The sequence below is a fragment of the Bos indicus x Bos taurus genome, chromosome 2 (assembly GCF_003369695.1).
Source record: "Bos indicus x Bos taurus breed Angus x Brahman F1 hybrid chromosome 2, Bos_hybrid_MaternalHap_v2.0, whole genome shotgun sequence".
In the NCBI taxonomy this organism is placed as follows: domain Eukaryota; kingdom Metazoa; phylum Chordata; class Mammalia; order Artiodactyla; family Bovidae; genus Bos; species Bos indicus x Bos taurus.
Genome location: NC_040077.1, coordinates 125,435,902 through 125,451,343, shown reverse-complemented (window position 1 = coordinate 125,451,343; position 15,442 = coordinate 125,435,902). Strand labels below are relative to the sequence as shown.

The 15,442-nt window shown below is 49.6% G+C and overlaps 1 non-coding gene across 1 annotated transcript; it reads right to left on the bottom strand.

Annotated features, from left to right (window-relative positions):
- Positions 1-10,654: 10,654 nt before the first annotated feature.
- Positions 10,655-10,726, bottom strand: TRNAC-ACA. The gene has a single exon. It is a non-coding gene; the product is annotated as a tRNA-Cys (tRNA).
- Positions 10,727-15,442: the final 4,716 nt, after the last annotated feature.

The following is a 15,442-nucleotide window of genomic DNA, read 5'->3' as shown; positions in this document are numbered from 1 at the left end:
GACATTAGAAGGACAGAAACCACCAAGTGGGTGGTGCCCATAAGGCCCCAGTGCCCGCTGAGTCAGTGACCTCCAGGCTCAAATTGGGCCATGTGGTCTGACGACCGATGACTATTTAAATCCTGACTGTGGCCACTGGGTGCTGGGAGGCAGCAGGTGCTATGCAGAGGTCAATGACTTTAGGGCAGACTAACCTAAGATTAGGAGAAGGCAATGGCACCCCACTCCAGTACTCTTGCCTGGAAAATCCCAAGGACGGAGGAGCCTGGTAGGCTGCAGGCCATGGTGTCGCTAAGAGTTGGATAGGACTGAGCGACTTCACTTTCACTTTTCACTTTCATGCATTGGAGTAGGAGATGGCAACCCACTCCAGTGTTCTTGCCTGGAGAATCCCAGGGACGGCAGAGCCTGGTGGGCTGCCGTCTGTGGGGTTGCACGGAGTCGAACACGACTGAAGTGACTCAGCAGCAGGAGCAACCTAAGATTGAATCCAAGCTCCACTACTTTGTAACTAACTCTCAGCCTCACCCAGGTCTTCTCTAAAATGGGGACAACATAGCAGTTGTGAGGATTCAATAAGTTACTTGTGGAATTAATGAGTCATGTGTGTAAAGTGCCTGATAGCTATTTATTCATTCATGGATTCATCCATTCAGTAAAAAAATGATTACACATCAACCATGTGTAGGGCAGCCTGCCAGCGGCGTAGCTACAGTGGTAAGCAAACCAGACTCATACCTTCATGGGGCTTACAGTTTGATGAGGAAGCAAGTTGTTAAATGATCAGACAAATCAAAACTTATGATAAGGAATAAGGAGGCAAAGTACAATGTGTTTATGAGAGTGAATGTCAGGAATTGAGATGGGGTCTCAGGAAGCTTCCTGAAGAGGTGAGTCGATGAATGGGGATTAACTAAGCCGCAGATGGTTGGAAGAAGTGTTGGAGGCCAAGAGAAAGCGTGCTGAAAGTATCTAGGCCCAGGCCCATGCGTGTGAATTGCAGCATTGGGGACAGAACTCTTGCTGTGGGCCTAAACAAATAAGGTGTTACAGGGTAAGGCAACTGGCTTTGAAAGTGAGGCCATTCTCCAAGGGTCTCTGTTCTTTTCTGGTAGTGCCTGAGTGTTGACATCAACCTCCCGGGCTTGAATCTTGGCTCTGCCATCTCACCTTGAACCATGTGACCTTAAGCAGTCACCACACCTCTCTGTACCTCAGCTCCTCTTCCAGTCAGTGGGGATAGTGGTAGAAGGGCTTAAGGTGAGGGAGTGAGGATTCAGTGTAGAAATGTGTATAAAACACTCTGGCAATAGAAGGCACTTCACAAATGATGTTTAGCCTTCACAGCATGGAGGGAGGTGAGCCTAAGGCAGCATATCCAGTAGATAAATCATGCTAATACTAATTAGCAATTAGTATTAACTGATTAATACTGATATTGGGAGAGAGCTGATGCAAGCACCTAGGCACCAGGCAAGTTGTCATCTGACCTTAATTGTCATAAAAGACTTTGGAGCCAGGCAAGCCTGTGTTCAAATCACATCTGTACCATTTCCTGGCAGTGTGACCTTGGGCAGGTGACTCCACCTCTCTGAACCTCGGTGGTTTCCTTGTCTGTAAAATGAGGATGATAATTGCTCCTGATTCTCAGAGATGTGAGGATTATCACAGCTTTATTTATCTCAAATGCGGGGACTTCCCTGGTGGTCCAGTGGTTAAGAATTCACCTGCCATTTCAGAGGACATGGGTTCAATCCCTGGTCAGGGAACCAAGATGCCACATGCTGTGGGGCAACTCAGGCACAACTACAGAGCCCACATGCTCTGGCACCTTCACATCACAACAATAGATCCTGCATGCTGCAACTAAGACCTGAGGCAGCCGTAAATAAATATTTAAAATGTGTAGTAATTAGCATAGTGATTGGCACATAGCTGCAGTTGTTGAATGTTCGCCTTAATAATATTATTATTGATGTCAGGAGTTACTGTCTGTACTAGGTAAGATTCTGGTGCTTTGCTTGAAGGTTGTCTGGCAACAGGAGACTTCGTTTCTCCTTTCAGGCAATGGAGATAGGTTACTTTCAGAAGGGGAGGTGCTATGCATCTTAATACTAATCTTGGGACTTACCTGACAGTCAAGGTACTGCCAAGGGCATGGGTTCGATCCCTGGTTGGGGACCTAAGATCCACAAGCCACATGGTGCTGCCAAAAAAAAAAAACAAAAACCATTACTGTTACTAATAATAAGCACTAACATTGAGCATTTGCTATGTGTCAGCCATGGGGTAAGTGCTTTACTCATACATTCTTACAGCAGGCCTGTAATTTAGGTCCTGTTATCATTTTCCAAATGAGATAAAGGAAGCACAGAGAGGTCAAGTGACTTACCCAAGGCCAAACAGTCAAGAAACAGTATGACTGTATTGCTGTTTTGGGAGAGGGAGGTGGGAGCGGGGTTCAGGATAGGGGACACAGGTACACCCACGACTGATTCATGTCAATATATGGCAAAAACCACTACAATATTGTAATTAGCCTCCAATTAAATAAATTAATTTTAAAAAAGAAACAATATGACTGCAATTTAAACCCAACCTTGGAATTTGAGAGGGCTTGGTGCTTTTGAGAGGCAAGCCCTCTCTCTAGTACCCAAGGAGTTCTCACCTGGAATGATGAAAGAGTTAGTCCCAGGTTCTGAAGACCAAACCCTGTTCCTTTCCCACCAGTTCTAAAAAATAACCCCTGCCTGTTCCCTGTCCTCGGAGGCTGATAAGATCAGGGAACCTAACTTCTCCCTCTGCAAGGGGAAGCAGGAAGACACATCGAGTCACCAGAACTGGATTTGAGTCCCAACTGTGCCACTTAATGGTTCTGTCCTAGCCAAGTCACACCCTGTCTTTGAGCCTCAGTTTCCTTGTCTATGAAATAGGGATGATAATAGCTCCGCCTCCAGGGCTGTTGTGAGGAGCAGAAAAAACAAGTCCTGTATGAACTATAAAGTACTCTTCAGCACAAGGCTTCCTCTCCTTGTTGCTATGGGGATGGTGAGCACTCCAGAAAAGCAGTCACAGCCAGTATAGTGCATAGCAGGCAGATTGCCATCTCTGGAAACAGTCCTGGATTCGAGTCCCAGATCTGCCTCTTACGCCTGTGTGACCTTGGGGCAGTCTTAACCTCAGTTTTCTCATCTATAAAATGGAGTGAATCGTACTGATCTTGTAGGGCTGGAGGGAGGGCAAGCACAGTGAAAGAAGGCACCAAACGCCATGAACCCGTGCCTGGTACAGAACTGCCAGAGCACAGGGATTCAGAGCAGAGGGACCACGGAGAATCACCCTGACCCCTCCACACAACCCCTGCCTGAGGGCGAGAGGGTGGAGAGGACTGTGCTCAGAGGCAGAATGGTCTCCAAGCCACTGCCCTGCCTGTGGCATCCTTAGCTCAGGCTGGGTCCACTGCATCTCTGTCTGTCTCCCGCCCTCCCTCCCTCTCGTCAAACAAGTTCTTCTCCACTGAGCAATCCCAGGGGGCCCCCGAACCTCGGTTCCAGCCAAGCTTGCAGGCTTTCCCCGCCTCCACATCCTGAATCCACAGCCTTTGCATTTGCCATTCCTTCCACCTGGAATGCTCTCTCCTCCCCGGAGCGACTTTGATGGGGGAAGGTGGGGGGAGGGGAAGGGGGGGCGGTGCTGGAAGGGAAGGATCTGGAATGATGCTCCCCCACCACCTCACTCCCCTTGCCTGCAACCCCCACACGGCAAGCCTGACCTCCCCCCCTCCCAGCATGGGGGATGAGACAGCGCTGGGAGGGGGAGGAGGAGGGGGAGGACTCAAGTGAAGGGCCCTCTGTGGGGTTTTTCACCTGCTCAGAAGAGGCAGACGGAAATGAAAGCTCTAGAAAAATGCCTGCCGCTCTGCTCCCGAGGCCCCAGCTCGGCAAAGCCTCCCTGCCTTCCCACTGTGCCATCTTCTCTGCCTCCCCCCTCCTCCTGCAGGCAGGTGCCACACAGTCAAGGAACACGGGTGGGCGGGCAGGCCAGAAAGCCTTGAGTTCAAGTCCCATTCCTGCCGCTTACCCAGGGAGTGGCCTCCACAAGCTGTTTGGCCTGCTTACACCTCATTTCTTGGTAAAAGGAGACAACAATCCCTTCTCAGGCCGCTGTGAGGACTAAACAGGGAAGCCAGGTGAAAGTGCCCAGCACAACCAAAGCGCTCAGCAATGGAGTTGGTAACAGTGATGGCAACACACCCAGTGCCCACGTGTGCCTGGCACAGCTCTCAGCACCTGGCAAATATTAGTCTATTTGATTCCTGGTGAGGTGGATCCCATTACTGTTAGGGGAAGCACACTGACTGAAACGTCCACCCTGGCCAGGCACCATAGTAACCATTTGCATGAGTTGTTTTATGACAGGAGGTCCTGGTAAGGAACACAGACCTAATAAGCCACCACCAACCAACCGGAAGAGTTCAGGAAAGGTCAAAAGGAGACACCACATGTCTGACCACCTCCCAGAATCCTTCTCTCTGGCATCCATTTGGCTGAACAAGGCGTGTACCACCAGGAAGGACTCTGACTCAGAATGATTGCCTAAAGACAACCCGGAAACTAATCCCATCACCATAAAACCCGAGACTGAGAGCCACATGGCAGAGCAGTTGTCCTGGCTTCCCTTACCTTACTGCTCTCCACCCGGGTGCCCTTTCCCAATAAAATCTCTCGCTTTGTCAGCATATGTGTCTCCTTGGACAAGTCATTTCTGAGAGTTAAACGAGAGCCCAGTTTTGGGCCCTGGAAGGAGTCCCTCTTCCTGCAACATTACTATCTCTCATTTTACAGATGAGGACACTGAGGCACAGAGAGGTTCTATAATCTGCGCAAGGCCACACAGCCCACGAGAGGCAGAGCTTAGCTCTGTTCTTACCCTTTGCACTCCGGTGCTCTCAGTGGTGGTGGTTTTATTTGCTGTTATCTGTACCGACTCTATGCCCTCGGTAAGTACATGTTATTCTTTTCTTTCCCTCCCACCTTCAAAATCCTGCCTTAAGTTTCTCTCCTTTGTAACGCCTTCTAGTCTATTCATTTAATGAGCCTCTACTGCTGATGGCTCTTGCCAGACAGACCTGGCAATCCAGGGATCCATCCACCCAGTCTCTGCCCTAGAGTGACTCCCAATCTAGTGAGGGAGAAAAACACATACATAAAAGCTACACATACATAGGACTTCCCTGGTAGTCCAGTGGCTAAGACTTTGAGCTCCCAACACAGGGCCTGGGTTCTATCCCTGGTCAGGGAACTGGATCCCACAGACCACAACTAAAGATCTGAAAGAGGCCAAGTGCCACAACTAAGACCTGGTGAAGCCGAATAAATATGTAAATAAATATTTTTAAAAATATAAATAAAACTCTCTAACAGCAAAAAGAAAAGTAAAGTATTAAAAAAATACATTATTTGAAAAAAAGAGAGGAACACCAATTGCAGCAGGAGCTGGGAGCCCACAGAAGCATAGAACTTAACTGGAGGATTGGGGCAGGCTTACCAGAAGAGGAATCATTTGAGTGGGGTCTTGAAGGGTGGATAGGAGTTCCTCAAACAAAGTTATAATATAGAGACATAAAAAAAAAAAAAATAGAGAGACATAGAATATGATGTATAGTGCAAACCCTGCAAAGGAGATTGAATCTATAAAGGCTAGATACTAACATGCTGGGGTAAGTTCTATGCTAGGTCTTCTGGGCACCGCAGATACAGAGGTGGAAAGAAATGCCCCCAGGGAGTTTACAGACTTAGAATCAGGGAATAGAAAGCAATAAGTAAAGCAAAAACAGCAGTATTAAAGAAGAATCCAGAGAGGCTTTGGGACTACCAAAAAAGAAACCTAAACCTGTCAAGGGGTCAGTGAAGGCTTCCTGGAGGAGTAGTTGATGCCTGTGCTAAGTCACGTCAATGGTGTCCGACTCTTTGTGACCCTGTGGACTGTAGCCCATCAGGCTCATCTGTCCATGGGATTCTCCAAGCAGTACTGGAGTGGGTTGCCATGCCCTCCTCCAGGGGATCTTCCCAAACAGGGATCAAACCTGTGTCTCTTATGTCTCCTGCACTGGCACGTGGGTTTTCTGTCACTACGACTACCTGGGAAGCCAGTTGATATCTAGGCTGAGATTTAAAGGTCAGGGCCAAGGACTTCCTTGGCGATCCAGTGGCTGAGACTTGGTACTCCCAATGCAGGGAGCTCGGGTTTGATCCCTGGTCAGGGAATTTAATCCCAGAAGCCACAACTAAGAATTCACATGCCACAACTAAAATTCCGCATGCCGCAAAGAAGATAGAAGATCCTATGTGCCACAACCAAGACCCAACACAACCAAATAAATAACTTTTTAAATTTATTTTTTTATTGAAGGATAATCGCTTTACAGAATTTTGTTGTTTTCTGTCAAAGTTCAACCTGAATCAGCCATAGGTATACATATATCCCCTCCCTTTTGAACTTCCCTCCCATCTCCCTCCCCATCCCCCCTCTAGGTTGTTACAGAGCCCCAGTTTGAGTTTCTTAGCCATACAGCAAATTCCCCCTTGGCTATCTATTTTACATATGGTAATGTAAGTTTCCAATAAATATTTTTAAAAATAAAAAAAGGAAAGATCAGAGCCAGATTATGTCAACCTACCACCATCCAGCCCATATGTAAATTCAACATAAAAAACGAAGGTAACTATAAGAGTAAGGAACTCCAATAAACTTCAGATGTTTGCCATGAATACTATTTAAATGTTTTTTAAATTATCAAACATCAAATCATTTTTTTAAAATGTTTTTAGTGTCCCTGCTTTGTTGGTGTCCTGAATACACGTTGCTCTGCTAGTTGGGTAATCGGACAAGGTAATTGGCCAGAGGGAGTCAGCCAGGTGAAGAGCTGGGGAAGGGTGTGGCCGGCAGGGGGGAATTTCTTGTAAGTACAAAGGCCCAGAGGCAAGAGAAAGATGGCGTGTTGGGGGAAAAAGGAAATCCTTTGATGCGATCCGGCAAATGGAAAGAGGTGGGGGATGGAGAATTGGACTGGATTCTAAGGGTGCTGGGGAGGCACGGAAGGGTTTTAACTGGGATGTGAGGTGATCAAATGTTCCTTTTGCAGGATCACCCTGAATATTGCTAGAGACCTTTTGATGGTTTGAAATCATTCATGCAAGAGACACCAAGTACCCAGGATGTTTCAAGCACTGACCCAGGTCCTGGGGCTGCAACAGATAATTAATTAAGGGTTCCGCAGGCAGAGCAAGACCTGGCGGGCACATTGAGTGCCCCGCTACGGAGGAGTCTGAGTGGATAGAGGCTTGGAGTGTGGAAGTGTATGGCTTTCACAAAAAGAAAGCCAAGCCCTGGTGCTGGATGACGAAGCAGTGAGATGGGAGATGGCGCTCAGGGAACTTGCAGGGGACTTGTAGTGGAGAGACTACAATGTCTAGGAGAGGAGAATAAAGGAATGAAAGCGGGAGTAGAGGCAGTGGGTTAGGGGTGAAAACTCCTGCTCCGTGTAACCTCCCTAGAAAGTGGCCAAGTGGGCAGAGGGCAGAGGCCCTGGCCAACCCCATCAGCCCCCCATGCTTCCTGAGCTCTGCTGAGCCCTGCAGCTCATCTCCTCCTGGCTCCAGAAGTCAGACGAAACCCTGAAGGAGAGCAGAGGCGGGTGAGGAGGGGGTGGGCGGGAAACAAGCCCAGGCCTCTCACCCCAGCAGGGCCTTCCTTCCCAGCGGCTGGAGCCAACCCTGCTGAGGAGCCAGAGGTTACAGGGAAGGATTAAGGAGTTGGTTGCTTTTTTACCCAAATTGTGGCTGCATTTCTCTCTCTCTTTTTTTTTTTTTTAAAGAAAAATGTTCCTGTACACGCACCCGGAGGCTTTTGCAGGAGGCGGCTGTTGGAGAACTGGGAAAACAAGCCAAGAAACAAGAGAGAGGAAAAAGACCACGCCTCGCTTGGCAGATTCCTAATGGCCCAGGAGACCTGAGGCTTTACAGTGGGAGGCCGGTGGGGGCTGGCTCGGGTGGGAGGGAAGGGCAGGCCGAAGGACAGCCACTTGCTGGCCAGTGACCTTGGGCGGGATGCTGCCTGCTTCCCTCTGGTGAGAATGGGGAGGAGGGGGCAGGGGCCAGGCTGGCCCGCTAAGGTCACAGGAAGGCCCCTTCCAGCCTGAAACGCGATCTCGGGATGTGGGGCCTGCCAACCTGCAGCGACCCTGGGCCAGCAGAGATGAAAGGCTGCCTGTCCCCGGCTTCCGGACCCCCGGGGCCACAGTGCCTCCAGCTTGAAGGGCAGCAAAGCGGCTGCAGCTGGCTGAACCCGGTTACTGGGCTCCCCCCACCACCACTACCACCACCACCACCCTCCCCCACCACCTGATGTCCTTCAACCCTCCCTTCCCTGTTTTGCAGAGGACACTTGGAGCCCAGAGAGGGCTGGTGACCTGCCCGAGGTCACACAGCAAGTTGGAGGCTGAGCCAGGACTCACCACAAAGTCTTTAGATTCCAAGGCCAGGCCTCATTCCCTTTCCTGGAAACTTGGCTGCCTGGGGGGGCTTACCCTGGGGAGTTGGAGAGACCCAGGGTTATGGAGGACAGTTGGGAGCTGTGTCTGTTTGAAGTCACAGCTTAATGTTGATTAAAGTGCCTTAAAAAAAAAAAAAGACGAAAGGAACATTCCCAGCCCCTGCCATGAGCCTGGACTTGCTCTGCTGGCAGGGGAAGGAATGGTGGCCAGCTGCGGCCTCAGTTCCTGCTGCTCCCGCCCCAGCAGACAGAGGGACAAAGGCCTCTTCTCAGCCTGTCCCCTCCAGCCCCCTGGATCAGAGCAACAACCAGGAGGCTCTGTCACTGACCAGCTAAGTCCCTGTTTCTCTCTAGATCTTAGTGCCCTTTCAGGAAATGGGGGCAGAGTATCTGCCTGACCTACTTCTCAGCACCATTTTGAGGTTTCAAAGAGGGAAAGTTAACAGAAATACAAACCTCTCAGCACCTCCATCTGCCTAAGGGTAGGCCACCTCTGAGACCCCTCTCCCTTACCCTTAAACTGGCCAACCCCAGTGCTCAGCGGGGACCATCCCTCACTTTGGGGAGCCCTCTCTCACCTCCAGACTGTGCTGCTCCTTCAAGGTATTTATCCCTGTTGTAATTAAATAATTAATTGTGTAATTGGATCTGTCTCCCCATTAAAAGGTGAACTCTGTAATAATAATAGCTGACACAAAATGCTTACCCAGTGCCAGCGACTTCCCATGTATTAACCCATTTAATCCCCGTGCTGGGTACGGTTAGTTTTCCCATTTTACAGATGAGGAGACTGAGAAAAGGAAAGATAGAGTAATGTACCTGAAGTCACAAACAAACTGGAAGCTGAGCCAGGACTCGGTCCAAGAAGTAGCAGAACCAGGATTCAGATGCAGACCCCAGGTTGGAATCATTAAGCCACTAATGAGGCTAGTTCAGTTTGTTCCTTGTCCATCCTAGCTCCAGAATACCTGGCATACAGTAAGTGCTCCATATGTATCGGGTGAACAAGGGCAAAAGTAAGTGATGAATGCATTCAGGTATTTGGAAAAGACTAAGTGGTATTGGAGAAGACTCTTGAGAATCCCTTGGACTCCAAGAAGATCAAACCAGTTGATCCTAAAAGAAAATCAGTCCTGAATATTCATTGGAAGGACTGATGCTGAAGCTGAAGCTCCAATACATTGGCCACCTGATGTGAAGAGCTGACTCGTTAGAAAAGACCCTGATGCTGGGAAAGATTGAAGGCAGGAGGAAAAGGGGACGACAGAGAATGAGATGGTTGGTTGGTATCACTGACTCAATGGTCAAGTTTGAGCAAGCTCCCGGAGATGGTTAAGGACAGGGGAGCCTGGCATGCTGCAGTCCATGGGGTCGCAAAGAGTCAGACAAGACTGAGCGACTGAACACCAACAAGAGCGCCATCCAGGGGTGAGTTTTGCAGGTGACATGTGTGGAGCAAAGCCCTGATTAAGGGAGGCGGTACCCAATATATTGTTAAAGACCTGTTATTAAGCTTCTTTCTGGAACATAACAGGCCCCAAACCTGGGACATCATCTGTGATTTCTCCTTCCACTTCATCTGCCGGAGCCATTTAGCCCCCAGGTTCTGCTTGCCATCTCCCAGTGCACCCCGTCTTCTCCATCTTTCAACCCCCATCTTTTCCTTGGATTTTTGTAGCAACTCTTACACAGGGTTCTCTGTCTCTAATTTCTCCTCCTTTGAGCTGGGGACTTCCCTAGTGGTCCAGTGGTTAGGAATCTACCTGCCAATACAGGGGACACAGGTTCCATCCTTGGTCCAGGAAGATCTCACATGCCATGCAGTAACCAAGCCCATGCGCCACAGCTACTGAAGCCCTCACACCCTGGAGCCTGTGCTTTGTGACAAGAGATGGCACCTCAGTGAGAAGCCCGTGAACCGCAGTGAAGACCCAGTGTAGCCAAAAATAAATAAATAAAGTTTAAAAGTGGTGAAAATGAACTCAGTCATTTAGGACTCTTTGCGACCCCATGGACTGTATAGCCTACCACGCTCCTCCATCCACGGGATTTTCCAGGCGAGAGTACTGGAATGAATTGCCATTTCCTTCTCCAGAGGATCTTCCCAACCCAGGAATCGAACCTGGGTCTCCGGCATTGTAGGCAGACGCTTTACCATCTGAGCCACCAGGGAAGTCACTTAAAAGTGGTAATAAATAAAAACAGAAAGCTAATTGTGTGTCCCATCCCTCTTTACTCCCTCCCTCACTAATGAACCTTGCATGGCTCCCCACTGCTCTCTGGATAAAGGCTGCACTTCTCACCAAGGCTTCTACCACCCAAACCTCTGCCTCCCCCAGCAGTCTCCCCACCCCCCAGTCTCACCGGCTACCCTTCTCCACATGTCCTTTGCCCAAACCACTCTACGTAGAAGTTAAGAGCATGGAAGACCTAGGTTCAAGTCTGAATTTTGCCATTTACCAGATGTGGAAGTTTGTAAATAAATCAGTTCCCTTCTCTAAGCCTCAGTTACCACATCTGGGAAAATGGGCATAATTATAATACTTCTTCATAGATTCATCATAAGGATTAAATGAATAAATAGGGTGCTGAGCACAGCACCCAACACTCCCAGTAGTTCCCTTAATTCTTACCCTTTCCTCTGCTATAAAGAGCATTTCCTACAGTCAGTCTTACTATTCTTTATGACCCAGCTCAAATATCACCTCTTGGAGGAGATCTTGCTTGATATTCACACTCTGTTCCCCAAGTAAAATCAGCCTGACTTTCCAGGCTCACTTGCACTTTGCACCTCTGTAAAGCACTTGTAATATGGTTGCACCCTTTCCCCCATTACCCCTAGAGTTCCGGGAGAGCAGGAACAACACCTTCTTAACTCTAGCCCCTGCCTGGAGTGCAGCTCAGAAAGTGTAGGTAATATTGAATGGAGGCACCACTTTCAGCGCCTTTCTCTTTTTTTTTTTGGTTGCGCTGGGTCTTTGTTGCTTTTGTGTGGGCTTTCTCTATTTGCAGAGAGTGGGTGCTACTCTTCTTTGGGGTACGCAGGCTTCTCCTCGCACCCACTACTCTCTTGTTGCAGAGCACAGGCTCTAGGCACACGGGGGTCTCAGTAGTTGCGCCTCTAGGACCATAGAGCCTGTGTTTAGTTGCTCTGCAGCGCATGGAATCTGCCCAGACCAGGATTCGAACCTGCGTCCCCTGCACTGGCAGGCGGATTCTTACACACTGCACCACCAGGGAAGATCCTCGGTGCCCTTCTTGAGCGCCTTGCAGGCAGGAGGCCTGAGTGATGCTGGGACCTGGCTGCCTGAGTCCCACTTCAGCTCTGGCGCAGGTATGTTGGTATGCGGGTGGGAGTGGAAGTAGGCAGAAGAAACCCCTGACCTCTGTGCTCTTTCCTCCTGCCGGGCCTCTGCAGTCCTCTGAGGGAGGACGAGATGGGAGGAGGAGGGGAGGAGGCACAGGTGCTGAGCAGGGGTGAGGTGGGGCTATAGCCAGAGCTGAGGCGTGAGTGGGAGCTGGCAGACTCCAGCTGCTCCAAGACCAGGGCTGGGCCCAGCAGGACAGAGCCTCACAGCCCAAGTCCCCACCTGCCATGCCCCGCCTCATCCTGGCACCTGCATGAAGTGACTTTTCAGGTTGTAAAACTACATCTTGATCTGCAAGGAAGCAGAATCCAAGCCTGGCCTTGTCTAGTTGCTGAGCAGGGAAGAAGGCGAGTGTTCCCTTTTATTCTCTTTTTTGTGTGGGCAACCCCTTGCAATCCCAGACACATCAAAAGAGGTAGCACTCTGCAAACCCAGGTTAAGGTCAAGTTATCCCCCAACTGTTGCTTCAGTTGCTTCTCCTGCCACTCCCCCTATTCAGAACCTTCCTTTCAGGGCCTAGCACCCTCAGGATAAAGTCCCAACTCCAAACCCAACCCATAAAGTCCTGGGTAGTCTGGCTTCTGCCTCCTCTTGCACTTTTTCTGCCTCCATGTCTTCTGGCCTTTTCTCAGTTTTTTCCAACACACCTTGCCCCTTCCTTCCTCTGGGCCTTCACACACACTGTTTCTCTGTCTTGAATGCTATTCCCCATGCCCTGATAATTCTGTTTCATGTTGAGTACTTTTGATGCCTAAGAAATCTTTGCCTATCCCAAGATCCTGAAGGTACGCCCATTTATTTTCTTCTAGGAGTTTATAGTGTTAGCTTTCTCATATAGGTCCCTGATTCATCGCGGTGTGTTGTCAGGTAGGGGCTGAGACTCATTCCTGCTCTAATTCCTAGTCATTTTTTCATTTTTTTTATTTTTAATTTTTTGGCTGCCCTGGGTCTTTACTGTGGTAGGCGGGGTCTTTCGTTGTGGCATGCAGGCTTTCTCTAGTTGTGCTACAAGGGCTTCTCACTGCAGTGCCTGGGCTTTTCTTGTTGTGGGGTGTGGGCTTAATTCGGAGAAGGCAATGGCACCCCACTCCGGTACTCTTGCCTAGGAAATCCCATGGACGGAGGAGCCTGGTGCGCTGCAGTCCATGGGGTCGATAAGAGTCGGACACGACTGAGCGACTTCACTTTCACTTTGCACTTTCATGCATTGGAGAAGGAAATGGCAACCCACTCCAGTGTTCTTGCCTGGAGAATCCCAGGGACGGGGGAGCCTGGTGGGCTGCCATCTATGGGGTCACACAGAGTCGGACACGACTGAAGCGACTTAGCAGTAGCAGCAGTAGGTTTAATTACCTCATGGCATGCGGGATTTTAGTTCCCTGACCAGAGATTGAACCCATATACCCTGCATTGGAAGGCAAATTCTTAACTTCTGGAACACCAGGGAAGTTTCTCCTGCTTATTCCTGACAGTTGAGCTTATCCCTCACCTCCTCTGAGAAGACTTCCTTGACTGCTCCAAGACTAGATCAGTTCCTCCCACTCCATAGCCCAAAGCACCCTCTATTTTATTGCAGCACTTTTCACAATTGTAATTAAGCAATTATTTGTGTAATTAGTTGTTTAACATCTCATCTCCTCTTGCATGCTGTAGCTCTCTGAACTCAGTGCCTGTGAAGGTCTTCTTTAAAAACTTTGTATTGAAATAGACATTCCGAAAACTGCGCATATAGAAATATGCAGCTTGATAAATTTTCACAAAAGGAACACACCATGTAACCGGTACCCAGACCATCATGACACTAAACATTTTCTGTACCCAGGAGTCCCCGCATGTCTCATCCAGCTATGGCTGTCTTTTTTCACCCCTATATTCTTAGTACTCAGCACAGAGCTTAGCATCATTAAGCTCTCAAAATTTTTGAATGAATTAGTTGGTGATGCTTAATTCTCCTGCGAAGAATTAGACATGGAACCTGATCTCAGCTCTAGCTCCAGTTCATTGTGACCTTGAGGAGGTCCTTCTGCTTTCTGGGTCTCAGTTTGCTTGTTTATAAAATGGGTGGGTTGGGGGGATGGAAGGAGGTTGGATAATAATCCCTTTGGGACTTTTCCAGATATGGCATTTGAGGCAGAATTAACCCCTCAGGTTCTGACAATATATCGTCAGGGATGATTTTGGTTTCATGCCTGAAAATGAGGGCCTGGAAGGATTAGAAACTTGATCCAGATGGAGCATCAGGAGCCTGGGCCTAAGAGTCAGAAGAGCTAGGTCTGGCCTCTGGGTGACCCTCGGCAATTCCTTCCCGTCCCTGGGTCTCCTTGGTTTCTTCACTTAAAATGAAGAGTCGGTTGGCCTCCAAAGCTTGACAAATGGTGATGCTGGCTCCAGGCCTCTGAGCACCAAGTTTCAGTTCCTGGAGCACAGGAAACTGGCTCCGGGCTCCTCCCTTGCCAGGCACCATGGGGGGAGAGGAAAGCACACAATGTGATAACCACCCTAGCAAAGGGAACGCACAATCTGGCCGGGGGACCCAGTGTTCAGCCAGGAACCAAATGGAAAATGGGCTGATGGTCCAAGTGATTCTCTCTACGTGTGGGGCTGGAGGGGAGGAGTTGGAGTGTTCCCAGTAGGGGTAGGAGACCTGGGAGTGGCGGTAAGGGAAGACAGAGATGGCTTCTTGGGGGAGAAGCCTTTGGAAATTGGCAGGGCAGCCCAGGGTGCTTCCCAGAGATGGGAGGAGGCAGGAAGGAGGAAATTGGGTCCAGGTGACCACAGAGCAGCAACTTGGCCAGGGAGTGGGAGAGGCGGGAGCTTGGGCAGCCACCCCACAGCTGAGTCTTGAAGGGGAAGGCGGGGGCGGGGGCGGGGGGCTGTTGCCTCTGCCTCGGCCCTGGGAAAGCGCCATCTTCTCAGGCCGCAGGCTGCAAAGGAGAGCATGGCTGTGAGCTCAGGCTAGAGGGGTGTCTTTTGGAGCTATCCCCCAGGGCCCTGCCCAGCTATCCTAGAGCTGCATAAAAAGCAGAGTCCAGCTCCTTCCACAGGGCCTTCCCTTCAGCTTGGATCTCATTTCTGCCTCTTCCTGGCTTTACAACCAGGGGGCACTCAGAGCATCTTCCCTGAAGCCCGTTCCTCAGATAGATGACTGAGGCAGAGTGATTGGGAGCCAAGTTAAGGCACTGAGTTCTGCCTCTGCAAATGGTAATAGGCAGCAGAGCCTAGAGTTAAGAGCTTGATTGCCAGGGTTCAGCTCCCAGCTCTGCCGCTTGTGGGCTGTGTGACCTGAGGCAAATCCCTTAACCCTTCCGTGCCTCTGCTTCCTCATCTGTAAAGTGGAATGATCATACTACTTAAAGCATAGGGTTGTTGTGAGGATTAAATGAGACAGTGGGTATAAAGCATTTAGATATAAATCACTGCCACCTCCGAGGCAGCAAAACGAACAGACTTTGGAGTTGCTCCTCTGGTCCAAGCCTCAGTTTTTTTATCTCTAAAATGGTGTTAATAATGCCTGCCTTTCA